The sequence below is a fragment of the Mustela nivalis genome, assembly GCF_964662115.1.
Source record: "Mustela nivalis genome assembly, chromosome: 1".
Taxonomy (NCBI): Eukaryota; Metazoa; Chordata; class Mammalia; order Carnivora; family Mustelidae; genus Mustela; species Mustela nivalis.
In genome coordinates this window covers 162,723,505-162,735,696 of record NC_139020.1, presented here as the reverse complement: position 1 = coordinate 162,735,696, position 12,192 = coordinate 162,723,505, and the positions used below count along the sequence as shown (strand labels likewise).

The 12,192-nt window shown below is 37.2% G+C and overlaps 1 protein-coding gene across 11 annotated transcripts in view; it reads right to left on the bottom strand.

The window, feature by feature from the left end:
- TMCC1 (transmembrane and coiled-coil domain family 1) overlaps window positions 1-12,192 on the bottom strand; it is a 256,200-nt gene that overhangs the window by 237,697 nt on the left and 6,311 nt on the right. For 4 of the 11 annotated variants that reach the window (XM_082748103.1, XM_082748104.1, XM_082748099.1 and 1 more), the window contains exon 2: window positions 6,387-6,636. The exons of 5 other annotated variants lie outside the window; for them this stretch is intronic. The gene's annotated coding sequence lies outside the window, so the exon portion shown is untranslated. Of the gene's footprint in view, window positions 1-6,386; window positions 6,640-12,192 lie in introns of all 11 variants that reach the window. 2 more of the 11 variants (XM_082748105.1, XM_082748101.1) reach the window with 1 other exon arrangement.

Here is a 12,192-nt window from a genome sequence, read left to right as displayed (position 1 = left end):
ACATACACTGATTTCATTATATAAATGGCTCCTACAAATTCCTAAGTGAAAAAAGCAATTAATCAATGAATAAAAACCAAACTCTAACATGAGCAACCAGTTTACAGAAAAGCAAATATTAATTGTTTTTACATAGATACGATCTTCACCCTCACTCAAAAAGAGCAATGTAAAGTTTTTTATATGGTTAAAGTTTTTAATTTTAATTTCATTTTAATTTTAGTATAGTTAACATACAATGTTTTATTAGTTTCAGGTGCACAATACAGCAAATCCACAATTCCATTTATCACCCACTGCTCATCACCAGTGCCCTCCTTAATCCCCATCAGCTACTTCACTCATCTCCCCCACCCACCTCCCCTCTGGTAACCACCAGTTTGTTCTTGTTGGTTAAGAGTCTATTTCTTGGCTTGTCTCTTTTTTTTTTCTTGCTCATTTGTTTTATTTCTTAAATTTCACATGAGTGAAGTCATATGGTATTTGTCTTTCTCTGACTTATTTCACTTAGTGTTATACCCTCTTATCCATCAGGCTGATGCAAATGGCAAGATTTCATTTTTTATAGGTGAATAATATTCTATTGTATGTATATGTGTATATATACAATATACATAATCACATCTTCTTTATCCACTCATTTATTGATGGACACTTGGGCTGCTTCCATAATTTAACTATTGTAAATAATCCTGCTATACACATAGAGAAGCATGTATACCTTTTAATTAAGTGTTTTTGTATTTTTTAGGTAAATACTTAGAGTAGCATGATTACTGGATCATATATGTTTAACTATTTTTCTTTTTTAAATAATCTCTACACCCAACGTGAGGCTCAAACTCATGACCCAGAGATCAAGAGTTGCATGCTCTACCAACTAAGCCAGCCAGGTGCCCCTCTATTTTTAATTTTTTGAGGAACCACCATACTGTTTTCCACAGTGGCTGCACCAGTTTGCATTTTCAATGACAGTGCATTAGGGTTCCTTTTTCTCCACAACCTCACCAACACCACTGTTTCTTATGTTTTTTATTTTAACCATTCTGACGGATGTGAGATGAAAAGCAAATTAAATTAAATCTATAATGTGGGACGCTTGGGTAGCTCAGTAATTTAAGCATCTGACTCGGTATCAGCTCAGGTCTTGATCTCAGGATCATGAGTTCAAACCCTGCATGGGGGGCTCCATGCTGGGCATGGAGCCTATCTTTAAAAATAATAAACAAATCTATAATGTGATAACATTTTTTACCTATCCAAGTAGGTAACATATCTAATAAGGAGTGGAAAGAAGTACTACATAGATTGCTACAGGAATATAAATTGATTCCAATTCTTTAGAGAGTAATTTAGAAATATCTATAAAATTTTTTTTTTAAAGATTTTATTTATTTATTGGACAGAGAGAAATCACAAGTAGATGGAGAGGCAGGCAGAGAGAGAGAGAGGGAAGCAGGCTCCCTGCTGAGCAGAGAGCCCGATGCGGGACTCGATCCCAGGACCCTGAGATCATGACCTGAGCCGAAGGCAGCGGCTTAACCCACTGAGCCACCCAGGCGCCCCAGAAATATCTATAAAATTTTTAACTATACCTACCTTTTCTTTGAAGCATGGATATTCACTGAAACTTTTATAATAGCAAAAGTGCTAGATGCTTAGTTGTCTATCCCACAGCCATTTCTCCCTTCTTCCTCATTTTTTTTATTTATTTATTTGACACAGAAAAAGATCATAAGTAGGCAGAGAGAATAGAGAGGGGGAAGCAGGCTCTGCACTGAGCAGAGAGCCTGATGCGGGGCTGGATCCCAGGACTCTGGGATCATGACCCGAGCCAAGGCAGAGGCTTTAACCCACTGAGCCACCCAGGCGCTCCCCCTTCTTCCTCATTAATCAGAATTCACATTTGCTCAGGATGGTAATGTGCCCAATCCCAAGAGATGACTCATGACCAGATGAAGCCAACTATGGCTATCATATTCTCTTTGCCAGGTAATCACGTTCCCAGACATGCATGGGGTGAGGGGCAGCAAGCAATATGACCCTCTCTGCAATGAGGCAGTGCTACTCAAACTCACAGCATTAGCGTCAAATGCAAGTGCATTAGTGATACAAATTCACAGACCCCACTAAAAACCTACAGATTTCAGAATCTCCGTCAGTGGAATCTACATTTTAACAAGTTCCCTAGGTCAGTCTTACAATTACTCCTAAAGTTCATGAAGCATTATTTAGGAGACTTTTCTGGGAATTATTTCCCTCCCCCCTTTTAAAACAACTGAGCCTTCCCATTAGAAAAATATTTCGTCCTCCATTTCCTGTTTCTGAATGCAGTTAGTTGTGCTGCTTAGAATTAAGGCAGTCATCCTACAACCATGAGGCTACACAGAGAAACTGAAAAAACAATACTGAGGATAACAGAGTTAAAGTGGGGGAAAACCTGGGTCTAATAAATATTACCAAGCTACCAAACTAGCTCTGAACCACCTATTTCCTTGTTTCTATTTACATGAAACAATTTAGAGTCTTTACTGTTTAGGCAGCTGTTAGATATTGCTACTGTTATTTACAGTATAATATATCTTAAGTGATAAACTTTGTATCTATCCATGGAAACTAATGTAGCTTAAATTCTAATGGAAATAAAGTAATTTGTGTCAATGTTTAACAAAGGCATAGTGTTCTATATTAATCTATTTCCTACAATTTTATTTCTTTGTGATTCCCATATGACCACACAATGTTAAGACAACCGGTACTAGTCTCAGACCACCAACAAGTTTTGGTCTCAATCTGCTACTTCATTCATTCCAACTAGAACATAAGCTCCAGTCAGGCAGAAACTTTAATTTACTGCATCTCCAGTAGCTAAAACAGAACCAAACATCTATGCAAGTATTTGATAGATATTTTTTAAATAAATAAATGAAGAAAAAGAGGTGTTCCATAAAGCCCGATTAAGTTGTATCTAAGCATAACTTACCTATTTTGGTTGTTTGCACAAGATCGTCAGGTTAAGTATGCTACAAAGATGGAAAACTTCTGCTAAAGAATAGGTAAGTATGAGGAGTTTCTCACAGTCCCCTTTGACTACCAATTAGTATTTAAAGTGTCTTTAAATACCTGTAACCTAGGAAAGAAGAGTAACTGAGAGCCTGATGGTTCCTAACCAACCCTTACATTTCTTCTTTTTTATCATAACTGCTAAGGATGATTTAAAAACCCTAAAGGCATGAAATAAAAATTCAGGAACTAAGAATCAGTGGTTTAGGATACCTTAAAGATTTCAAAGCACACTTTTGAATATTACTCTAAATGAGCAATTAATTAAACCAGTTGCTATAATAGTACTTAAACATCTTAAATCTTCTCCTATCCCAGACATTTATCTAGAGTTACATATTTTTACCTAAATACCACCTCATCAGGACTTAGGACTGTTTTACTGTTGGAAAAGCAACCTCTCCAAACAGATTTTTACTCCCATTGCCTCTGGAAACCATTCTTACCAAGATTACCAATAACTTCCACATTGCTAAATAAATGGTTATTTCTCAGCCCTCCTCTTAATTGTTTAGTATTTAACAGAGTTGATAACAACACCTTCCTCATTTGGCTTCAGGATAACCTCTCACCTGTCTTTCTTCCTACTTCCCAGGCTGATGCTGTCTCCTTTGACTATTCCTCATCTTCCTCACTTCTAAAGACTCTAACCTCTGGTCCACTCCAGAGTTAAGTTCTTCAACTTCTTATTTCTATCTCTTTTCATTTCCTTGGTGACCTCACCCAGCCTCCTGACTTAAATATAATATTTTTGTCAGTAACACCCAGTGGCACACCTCCAGCAGATCCTCTCTCCTAAATACCAGATTCATAAACCAACTACCTACTTAACATCTCTACTAAGTCTAGTAGGCATCTATAATATATGTTCAAACCTGAGCTCCTGTTCTTCCCTTCCAAACTTGTTACTCTTTTAGTCTTTCTCATATCAATAGTGTCCTTGCAGGAACTTGGAGCAAAAACCTTCAAATTGTCCTTAATTCCTTCCTTTCTTTAAGAGCACACAACCAACTATCAGCAAAATCAGTTGATAATACTTGAAAATTATATCCAGAACCAGACCATGTGTCACCACATTCACTGCCACCCCACAGTGCAAACTGTCATCTTCTCTCACTTGGATTACAGCAATAGCCTCCTAACTGGTATTCCTGCCTTGCCCTTGCCAAACCCACCACCAGTGTATTACCAGCACAGCAGCCAGAGGCATGATGTCAAAATGGAAAGCAGATTATGGCATGCCACCACCCAAAAATTCTCTGAAGATTTCCCGTATCACTCAGCCTAACATCTAAAGCCCTACAAAGGACCAACAGTACTAGCAGCAACTGGGAGCTTGTTAGAAATGAACCATACCTCAAACCTACAAAATTAGAATCTGAGTTTTAACAACCACCACCTACATAAACCATATGCACATTAAAGTTTGGAAAGTACTTCCCTGAGGCTCCACAAGATAAGCACCTACCCTTCCAATTCTTGCCATTTCCCAAGCAAGTTTCTGTCTCAGGACCTTTGCACTTGCCTTCATTCATTTATCTGCATGGCTTACTCTCTAACACCTTTCAAGCTTTCACTCAAATGTCACCTTCTCTGTGAGCCATCTATCACCACTCAATCCCTCCCTTCAATATGCCCTATTCTTCTTTCCTGCTTTTACTTTTCTCATTAGAACTTGTCATTATGGGGCGCCTCGGTGGCTCAGTGGGTTAAGCCTCTGCCTTCAGCTCAGGTCATGATCCCAGGGTCCTGGGATCCAACCCTGCATCAGGCTCTCTGCTCGGTGGGGAGCCTGCTTCTTCCTCTCTCTCTGCCTGCCTCTCTGCCTACTTGTGATCTCTGTCAAATAAATAAGTTAATTAATTAAAAAAAGAAAAACTTGTCATTATAAAATAATGGTTTTTACTTTTTTACCTTGTTTATTTTATCTCCCCACATAAAACATTAAATAACTGGGGTGCCTGGGTGGCTCAGTGGGTTGAGGCCTCTGCCTTCGGCTTAGGTCATGATCCCAGGGTCTGGAATCGAGCCCCACATCGGGCTCTCTGCTCGGCAGGGAGCCTGCTTCCCTTCCTCTCTCTCTGCCTGCCTCTCTGCCTACTTGTGATCTCTGTCTGTCAAATAAATAAATAAAATCTTTAAAAAAAAAATTAAATAACTTCCATGAAAGTAGAAATTTTTCTTTTTTTCCCCAAAGCCCAGAACCTAGTTAGTCCTCAATAAATATTTTTAAATGCATAAAATAAACAAATGATATTTCTCTTCAAAACACTACACAGTAAATTTTGTAAAATAGTCCCTTACCATACAAACCGACATTTTCTTAACATCATATTCAACAAATCCACTTTTTAAAATATACAGAGCACCTACATGTAATTAGGCACTAGAAGCACTACTGCTCATCCATGATTAAGTATGGAAATGTAAAAATCTGATTCTTAACAGGGCTGTACCATCAAAAAGTCTGCAGAAATAAAAAGTGAGTCTTTGAGTAAAAAGATGCCTACAGCTCTTTGCAATGCAGTAACAAGCCTTTATAGTGATAAAATGGTCTTCCACACAAAATTTCTCACCTGACCCTCAACAACCCCATGAGGTTTGTGTAAAGCAAGAAATGATAAGCTGAATTTTGGAGATGCGAAAACAAACATACTCTATAACCCAAAGCATGGCAGTGACAATGTCAAAACTGGGATTGAAGTCTGTCAAATTTTAATTCAAAACTCTCCAATGTCAGGGGTACCTGAGTGGCTCAGTCAGCTAAGCATCTACCTTCGGCTCAGGTTATGATCTCAGGGTCCTAAGATCGAGTCCCACATATCTATCTCTATCTCTGGCTCTCTCTTTCTTAAATAATTAAGTAAAATCTTTAAAAAAAAAAATCTCCAATACCCTATCTCCTCTTACAAATGATACTGAACCAGCCTACAATATCATATAGCTACATATTACCCTAAAGATACTAAGCTTTCCCAGTGTCTATCCAGAATGAGAACAAACTCTGTTCATCATAGTCACAATCCCAACTTGAGGCATAAGTATTCAAACAGCTTCCTGTCACTTTTAAGTCTAATCCAGAGTCCAAAGACTTTCAGGAAGAATGTAAGAAATGAGCTGCTATATCCACACATCAAGAAAGTTCTTATTAAATCATGTCAATAGTTAGGGAAAAAACCGAGAATGAGAGAAAGGGAAGATGGAACAAGTGAATGAATAAGAATGAAGTTCTAGTAAGGAAAGAGTCAATGTTAAGTCATTATTGTCTATTGCTCTGAGTGCCTAAGTGATGCAGTTTTGTAATAGAAGGAAAAACGACATACCTCCTCAAAAATCCCAGCACAACAGTTTTCCTTTCTTTGCATAGGTGAGGATGAACAGTTGTAATCCAAAGTATTTCCCAGAAAGTTATTTTTTAAAAAGACATAGAAACAGAAGATCCATATCAAAAGAGATCCAGCCTGGGAGGATGGAGACTGTGTCTTCTAAATCTTGTGATCAAGAGCAGCTGTTCACCAAGCTCAGCATCTGAAGAAAGGGCTAACTGTGGGTGTGTCCTCGAGAAAGTAACACCTGCTGGGACAGGGAGCAAGAGGAGAAATACTACTAAATGCAAATGACTGGCTGGTTAACAATTACCAGTTGTCAGACTGCAGAATTTTTTTAAATTGATATTAGTAACATTAAAAGATCACATGGAAGAAATACAAGTGGCCAAGCCCAGGTGGCACAGAGGTTATCAATAACAGCTGCAATCAAAGGTACACTTCAGCAGGTAATCCAGCTCTCTGGTTATTAATAAATAAGCAGTACAGTAAAACAAAGTATAAAAAATTATTTCATGTTTTTTATAGCAAGATGATGCTCATATCTTACATCCAAACAAATACAGACAAATAATACTAGTTTGGCAAACAGACGAAGCACTCTGGTGCCTTATAAAACAAGAATTATAGAACAGATGTCTATGTCAGCAGATATCCACGTCAAAAGGAAATATAAAATAACATGCAAAAAAATGTCTAGGTAGGTCTGGCAGAAAAACAAAATCAATGTGGAAACCGAGAGACAAGGTTAATTCAACACATACAGTAGTTTTATATACCCTTTAATAGCTTACAGAATTAGGAATCTTTTATTTTGACAGCAAATTAAGATAATATTTCCTGATACCTGCCATGTCACTGCATTTCTGTCAAACTACAAATTACAGAATATACAGAAGACTGAAATGAAATACATTGAATGGGATTAAGAGCAGATAAAACAATGCAGAAGAGAAGATTTGTGAATGTAAAGACATAAAAGCAGAAATTGTCCAAAATGAAACCCAGAATACAAGAAAACTAGGAAAAAAAGGGCACAGCATCAGTGAGCTATAGGACAAACTTAAGGACCCTAATAACTTATGTGTAATTGGAAACTTGGCAGAGGAAGATTTGAAAAAACAATATCCAAAAATATTCTGCTAAATTTGATGAAAATGACAAACCTACAGATACAAGAAGCTCAACAAACACCATGTTCAAGAAACAAAGAAAGCTAAAACTCCACCAAGAAATAATTGAAATCAATTTCCTTAAATCCAGAGATAAGGGGAAAAAATCTTAAAAGCAGCCAGAGATAGAGCCCCATTTCAGGCTCCATGCTCAGAAAGGAGTCTGATTAAGGATTCTCTTTCTCCCTCTTCCTCTGCCCCTTCCCCTGCTTGCACACACATGTGCTTGCTCTCTCTCTCTTGAAAATAAATAAATAAGTCTTTAAAAAAAAAAAAAGCATACAGAGGAATACAGAGTGGAGAAAATATCTGGAAATCATATATTTCATAAGTAATTAATATCCAGAATATAGAAAGAATGCTTGTAACTCAACAACCATAAAAAATGAACAACTCAATAGAAAAACAGACAAAGGACATGAACAGACATTTGTCCAAAGAAGATATATGAATGGCCAATTAATACATGAAGATGCTCAACATAACTAATTATTAAGAAAATGCAAATCAGGGGTGCTTGGGTGGCTCAGTCAGCTAAGCCTCTACCTTTGACTCAGGTCACAGTCTCAATCCAGGGATCAAGCCCTGCATTCCGATCCCTGCTCAGCAGGGAGTCTACCCCTCTCCCCACCACTCATGCTTGTGCTTATGCACGCTCGCTCTCTCTCTCTCTCTCTCTCTCTCAAATAAATAAATAAAATCTTTTTTAAAAAAATGCAAATCAAAACCACAACGAAATATCAGCTCATACTCATTAGGATGGCTACTATTAAAAAAAAAGAAGAAAATAACAATGTTAGCAAGAATGTGGAGAAACTTAATACCTGATGCACTGTTAGTGGAAATGTAAAACAACAGAGCCACTGTGAAAAACAGCATGGCAATTCCTCAAAATCTAAACATACAATTACCATATGATCCAGCAGTTCCACTTCTGGGTACAGACCCAAAAGAACTAAAAGCAGGACGTCAAAGAGGTATTTGTACACTCATGTTCACCGCAGATCTATTCACAATAGCTAAAACACAGAAACAACACAAATGTCCACTGACAGAAAAATGAAGAACAAAATATGGTCTAAACATACAATGGAACAGTATTCGGCCTCAAACGGAAGTAATTCTGACACATATTACAACGTGGATGAACCCTTGTGAAATTATGCTAAGGGAAGTAACCCTGTCACAATAAGACAAATAGTATATGATTCCACTTATATGAAGTACCTAAAGTAGTCGAAATCACAGAAAGCAAAATGGTAGGTACCAGAGGCTTGGGGAATGGGGAGTTGCTTTTTTTTTTTTTTTTAAGATTTTATTTATTTATTGGACAGACAGTGATCACAAGTAGGCAGAGAGGCAGGCAGAGAGACAGGAGAAAGCAGGCTCCCTGCCAAGCAGAGAGCCCGATGCGGGGCTCGATCCCATGACCTGAGCTGAAGGCAGAGGCTTTAACCCACTGAGCCACCCAGATACCCCAAATGTTTCTTTTTTTTAATTTTTATTTATTCTTTTGAGATAGAATGAGAGAGAGAGAGCACAAACACCGGGAGCAGCAGGCAGAGGGAGAAGCAGGGTCCCTCCCAAGCAGGGAGCCCAGTGCAGGGCTCGATCCCAGGACTCGACGATCATGACCTGAGCTGAAGGCAGTTTAACCAACTGAGCCACTCAGGCGCCCCCTTGGAGTTGTTTTTTTTAATAGGTACCCTTCACTTCTGCAAGATGAAGAGTTTGGGAAAAAGATGGTTGTGACGGTTGCACAATGATATGAATGTACTAAATACCACTGAACAGTAGAGTTAAAATAGTTAAGATGGTAAATTTTATGTTCTGTGTATTATACCAGAATTTTTAAAAACTGAAAGAAAAATAAAAGGCAGCTGAAAGAAAACCACCACATATTATATACAGAGGCATAAAGAATGATAGCTGACTTCTCACTGGAAACAATGTGGACCAAAGACAGTGAGGAAACATCTTTAAAATACTTAAAGAAAAATACTGTCAACCTAAAATTCTATATCTAGTGAAAACAACTTCTATAAATCAAGGCAAGACTTCTTTAGACATACAAAAGCTAAAAAAATTCATCAGCAGCAAAGTTGCACTACAAGAAATGTTGAAGAAGTCCTTCATTCAGAAGGAAAGGTGCCAGGAGAAATCTGGAACTATGCAGAAAAATGAAGAGCACTAGAAATAGTAAACAGAATACAGATACAGTATTTGACAAAGGCTTTTATTATAATGAGATAACAGATTCATCTACATTGTTAAAATATTGGGAGGGGAAGCACTAACAAAAACTTTCATAACACTTATCTTTCAAAATGCTTGCCTTCAAAAAATAAAGTACCCTGATTTTTTTTTTTTAAAGATTTATTTATTTGACAGAGAGAAATCACAAGTAGTCGGAGAGGCAGGCAGAGAGAGAGAGGGAAGCAGGCTCCCCGCTGAGCAGAGAGCCCGATGCGGGACTCGATCCCAGGACCCTGAGATCACGACCTGAGCCGAAGGCAGCGGCTTAACCCACTGAGCCACCCAGGTGCCCTAAAGTACCCTGATTAATAGAACTAATTTCCTATCACAACATCCCTGTAGATAAAGTCAATATTACTTTTCAACAAAAAATTGTCCCAAGGTATAAGTTACTGGTCCAGTAATAGAGAGTGAGTTTTTAGACAAGTAAAATTAAAATACTCTTGGTTCCAGCCCAGTGTTCTACTACACAAAAGGTCTTGCCTACAGAGACATTCTTGGGATAAAGTATGTTGGTGGTTAATATATAATTTATCTATATTTTATTATCTCCAGGGAACCTCAAAGTCACTTAGAAGAAAGCTTATAAAGCCAGCAAAGAATGTTCCTTCAAGAAGTATGAAAAACAACATTAGATTTCAATGAATTGATCAAGCTACCCCAAACTGGCAAAAGAACACTTTTGCCAAGTCTTGCTGAGGAAAATGAATTTATCAAAGCAAAGGTGTGGAAGCAATAACTCCAAAACAAAGCTTCAGGGCTGAGTGCTAAAATAGGAAAAAGAAAACACTAATATTTAATGCCACTCTACTATAGTCCAAACCTCAGAGGGAATGTGGTTAATAAGAATAAAACCTTTATAATATCACTGATGCCAAACAGATTACAGAATGGGAATCCTGCCTACTATCCCTCTGAATATATAATGTTAAAAATAATTCATACACTCAGATTCCTTCAGACCACAAGCAGATCTTCTGATCCAACTTCACAATGAGTGACTACTTGCTACTAGGAAAGACAACTAAATGGTACAAAACATAAATCAGGATGTTCCCCTAACAGAATTCTAGGGAAGGCTACCTACTGTTGCTCCATCTGGACAAAAATTCTTTACAAAGACAACAGGAAAATTATGTGATTTCATTATTCACTGATAAATATCATGCCAAGAGAAAGTAGCATTCTTTCCTCACTTTACACCAAATAAGCCACTGGGTAATATAACTTCCCTTTCAATATGAAAATAAAATTTATCAAAAGCAGTATGTTATCCATCCAAAAGAACCTAAAACTTGTTCAAACAAAAAACTTTCCATGGATGTTCACAGCAGCATTATTCATAATAGCTAAAAAGTGAAAACAACTCAAATGGCCATCAACTGATAAATGAATAAAATGTGGTATGTCCAATCCATTGTAATGGATTATTATTCATCCACAAAAAAGGAATTATGTTCTGAAATATGCTACATGGATAAATCTTTAAAATGTTGTTAAACAAAAGCCAGAAACAAAAGACCATATGCTATATAATTCCACTTAAATGAGATGTACAAAATCGGCAAACCGGTAGAGACAAAAATCAGTCTAGTGATTGCCAGAGGGTGGGAAGAACTGTTTAATATGAAGTTTCTTTTTGGGTTGATGAAACTGTTCTGGAATTAGTGGTGGTTGCACAACATTCTGAATGTTCTAAAAGCCTCTGAACTGTACATTTTAAATGGTTAAAATGATGAACTGTGTTAAATGAATTTTATCTCAATAGAAAAAATGTTTCCAGAGTGTTGACAGTCTAGTACTTGCATCTCCCACTACTTAACAAAATGATGTGTTCATTTAAAAAATCATTCAAAAATACTTTTTAAAATTTAAAATATTGACATTCTGGAAAAGGCATGGGACAGTAAGCAGATCAATCATTGCCAGGGGCTGGTATTAGTCAAGTTAAATAGGTGAGGGACAAATTTTTTAGAGGAGTGAAACTAGAGGACACCATAATGGTGAATATAAGAACACACTCTGTGTTAAAGCACAGAGAATAAGCCTTAATGCATGCAAAATTTTAAATAATCCTTTAAGACATAAAAGGGTCACGACACAGAATGCAGAATATGACAAAACAACCTAAATCTATCACAAATATGAAACAACCTCACAAACCAGGTAGAGAAATAAAGTGCTGACCAGGTAATGTAGAAATAAGTGGAGTCTATAAGACTAAAGACAAAAGAAACCATCAATAAGCACAGTGTTCTACTTGATAAAATCGCTTCCCACAAGTATCCAGATTAACAATTCTGAACCCACTTCAAATGTATACTGGAATTGAAGAACTAAGAAAATGTATAGTGGAACATGGGCTGAAGTGGAGG